This window comes from Trachypithecus francoisi, unplaced genomic scaffold (genome assembly GCF_009764315.1).
Source record: "Trachypithecus francoisi isolate TF-2019V2 unplaced genomic scaffold, Tfra_2.0 Lachesis_group16, whole genome shotgun sequence".
Taxonomy (NCBI): Eukaryota; Metazoa; Chordata; class Mammalia; order Primates; family Cercopithecidae; genus Trachypithecus; species Trachypithecus francoisi.
The window spans coordinates 26,157,471-26,161,649 of NW_022681461.1; the positions used below are offsets into that span (position 1 = coordinate 26,157,471).

General features: G+C 44.1%; 1 pseudogene; it reads right to left on the reverse strand.

Annotated features, from left to right (window-relative positions):
- Window positions 1-2,822: 2,822 nt before the first annotated feature.
- LOC117099323 lies at window positions 2,823-3,159 on the reverse strand (annotated as a pseudogene).
- Window positions 3,160-4,179: the final 1,020 nt, after the last annotated feature.

Sequence of the window (4,179 nt, forward strand, 5' to 3'; positions counted from 1 at the left end):
CGCCTCAGCCTCCGGAGTAGCTGGGACTACAGGCGCCCGCCACCTCGCCCGGCTAGTTTTTTGTATTTTTTGTAGAGACGGGGTTTCACCGTGTTAGCCAGGATGGTCTCGATCTCCTGACCTCGTGATCCACCCGTCTCGGCCTCCCAAAGTGCTGGGATTACAGGCTTGAGCCACCGTGCCCGGCCTTTTGTATTTTTAATAGAGATGGGGTTTTACCACATTGGCCAGGCTGGTCTCCAACTCCTGACCTCATGATCTGCCCACCTCGACCTCCCATATGTGGGAGTTATTTATATCCTACTGCTCAAGATCATTGCCAAGGTCTGATTGTGAAAATTCAAAAAAGTGCAACCTCAGGCATAAATGGGTTAAAGGATCTCAGACAGGCCGGTTGTGGTGGCTCACTCCTGTAATCCCAGCACTTTGGGAGGCTGAGACAGGTGGATTGCTTGAGTCCAGTAGCTTGAGACCAGACTGGACAACATAGTAAAACCCCATTTCTACAAAAAGAAATATGAAAAGTGGCCAGGTTTGGTGGTGCATGCCTGTAGTCCCAGCTACTTGGGAGACTGAGGTGGTGGGAGGATTACTTGAGGCGGGGAGGCAGAGGTTGCAGTGAGTCAAGATTGTGCCACCACACTCTGGCCTGGGTGACAGAGCGAGACCCTGTCTTGGAAAAAGAAAAAAAAAAAAAAAAAAGGAAAGGATAAAAAGGACCTAAGACAGACCTGGATGAGAGATGAAGGAGGAGGTAGTGGTGATGGTGGTGGTGGAGGTATGCATATAACTCTGCCACTGACCTTACCTTTCCCTAGCTACATACCTGGAGAGGCTTCTTAGGACAAAAAGGTAACATTTTCCCCCAATAACTGTGCTTATAAAATTATGATGCCTCAGCATAGATACATTGATGTTTCTGTGACTGAATAAAGAAATTACTGTTATATTAATCAAAAAAAATAGCTAAATATTATGAATCCTCACCCAACATCTGAATATGCCATTCAATGCTGCTGGAGAAGCCTCCTTCACTTTAGAAGCTGTGTGATTCCCATACGTAAACTGTATGAGAAGCTATGTTATGGACAGAGGCTGGTGGATGCCAAGACAGACCATCGCATGGCAGCTGTAGCTGATTATAGCCTGTTAAATTTGTAAAGACACACGTCATTGTACCACTCTGCTTCAGCGAAGCCATACATTCTATTCTTGAATGTTTGGGGCCTGAGTTCCCCCAAGGTTTCAGCTCTGAGGTGGCACGTCTCATTGTTGTGTAGGGAGCCAGGGACATCAGAGTGATATCTCCTTGGCTTAAAAATGGGGAAAATTGGATTAGCAAGGGATTGAAACAAAAGACTGAGTTTAAAATATGTAGTCCTAAAGTTTTATTCTCATTGTTATATGGCCCTGAGCCTATAATCTGCTAAAATTCCAAGTGGCTCATGCCTGTAATCCCAGCACTTTGGGAGACCCAGGTGGGTAGATCACCTGAGGTCAGGAGTTTGAGACCAGTCGGACTAACATGGTGAAACCATGTCTCTATTAAATACAAAAAAATTAGCTGGGCGTGGTGGTCCTTGTCTGTAATCCCAGCTACTTTGGAGGCTGAGGCAGGAGAATTGCTTGAATGTGGGAGGCAGAGGTTGCAGTGAGTCAAGATCGTGCCATTGCACTCCAGCCCAGGCAACAGAGTGAAACTCTGTGTCAAAAGAAGAAGAAGAAAAACATCCCAATCCAATTGGTGGCAAGTTTTTTATTAGTTAAATGTGGAAATTAGTACATGTAAAATGACACCAGGCCACCTACATGAAGGGCTCACCTCTGTCCCGTGGGCTTAGAGATGCAGAGAGGTTTAAGGGAGAATATGACATAAGACCTTACCTCTCTGGGCCACGTGGTGTAGGCTGGGGGAATCTCTGAGAAGGCTAGAACTGTAGAGTTGTGAGCATTTAACGGGAGAATGCTATGAGAGCATTTAGAATATATAATAAGCACTCAATAAATGTTCTTCTTTTTCTGTTTCCTAAAATCTTTTCCCTCATCACCGTGGCCCTCAGATCCTTCCAACTCTTCTGCCAACCTGTTTGGGAATATAGAACAGGCTTTGTGGAAACAGGACTATGATAACAAGGCCACAGTTTCTACTCTGGCTTCAGGGCAAGGACATAGTTTTCTCAAACTAAATGATGGTTCTAGAGTATTTTAAACCTTGAACAGAAGTATCTCTCAGATTTTTTTTTTTTAATTTTAAAAATGTAATACTTTATTGAGGGGTTAAGATGCCACTGTGAGACAGGATAGAAATTTAACCATGAAGGCCTTTCAGTGGCTCATCCAAGGCCACAGAGCAAATAAAAGCCATGTCCATCATATAGAACATCTGAATGGGGTGCCAGAAAAGTCACAACTCAGAGTGTCAGTGATTTTTTTTTTTTCAAGAGCACAAATCCACGTTTATTTATTGACTTTTCTTTTTTCTTTTCTTTCTTTTTTTTTTCTTTTTCTTTCTTTTTTTTCTTTGAGACGGAGTCTCACTCTGTGGCCCAGGCTGGAGTGCAGTGGCCGGATCTCAGCTCACTGCAAACTCCGCCTCCCGGGTTCACGCCATTCTCCCGCCTCAGCCTCCCGAGTGGCTGGGACTACAGGTGCCTGCCACCTCGCCCGGCTAGTTTTTTGTATTTTTAGTAGAGACGGGGTTTCACCGTGTTAGCCAGGATGGTCTCGATCTCCTGACCTCGTGATCCGCCCGTCTCGGCCTCCCAAAGTGCTGGGATTACAGGCTTGAGCCACCGCGCCCGGCCTATTGACTTTTCATTAGTTTAAATCCTCGAGGGGTACAGCATCACTCAGATTCTGTGTCCAATAGCATTAGCAGGAAGATTGCTTCGGAATTTGACATGAACCAGGCCACTGTTTCCGTGGGCCTGAGTTGCCTTTCCCCAGATTACTCTGGTTTTGTTTGGTTTGCTGCCAGAAGTCACTGTGTTGTTCTTTGCTTTGTATACATAAGCGCATCTCTTTCTTGCCCAAATAGAATTCTGTTTCATCTCGGGCATAAACACCTTCAATTTTTAGAAGAGCTGTGTTCTCCCTTTGGTTCTGGAGACTCCGCTTATAGCTGGCAAAAATGGCCTTGGACCACAGCCTTCTAGACATAATTCCTTTTAGAAGTCCTGTTCCCTGCAGGCCTCTACAGGAGCCAAGATGGCGGGAAGAGCAATGATTTGTAACTCCTGGGTATACAGTAATGTAAGTAAGGGTCCCAAACCCTGTCCTTCGCAGGTGTTTGAGTCAGAGTCCAGGTTCCTCGCAGTCAGATTTCTGCCCTTGTGGTTGTGTCTGCTTCAGCTGTCGTCTGTGAGTGTTAAGTTGGGATTTCTCTTTTCCTCAGCCACCGGAAGTGCCTGGGTTTCCTCACACAGGTCACATCAGGTCACCCCATCAAGGCCCAAGGACAGATCATTGGGATGTTGTGTGCAAAAGAGCAAGGCCCTCATTTATTACAGTGTTTGTTCCCCGCCCTCCTTCCTTCCCTCCCTTCCTTTCTCATCTGAAAAACAAAATAAAGGAAGGAACATCAGAATGATATCTCCTAGGCTTAAAAATGGGAACGCTGCATGAGTAGGGGATTGAAATGAAAGACTGAGATTAAAATATGTATTTTTCTCACCTAAAAAAGAAAATAAAGCAGGGACAATTTGGAAGAAGTAGAAAGATAGCTGAGTTAGGAACCTAAGTTCAGCCATTTCTATTGCTAAGTGCCAAATGTAGCTCTTCATTTCTTAGAAGTGAAGAAAAACTACGTAAGCAGTCCAAGTGTAGAAAATGGGCTATCTTAGCAAGCTGGAAATAATACATTTGTGAGTAATTCTAATCCTGCAGAATGTATTTTAGAAGATTTAATGAGAGAGAGATAAAAAGTGTGTCCTAGTTCTCATCATCTTCATTTCTTCATTCCTTCTTTCCATCAGTCACTATTTGCAATTAAATAAGATTGCATATTTTCTTGTTTGTTGTCCTCTTTTCATATCAGACTATAATCTTCTTGAGGGCAGGGACTATGCCCACATTGTTTACTACTGGATACCCAGGGCCTAGCACAATGACTTTAAATAGAGTAAATGCTCATAACTTTTGGTGAACACGAGTGAATAAAAAATTTTGAAATGGTACATT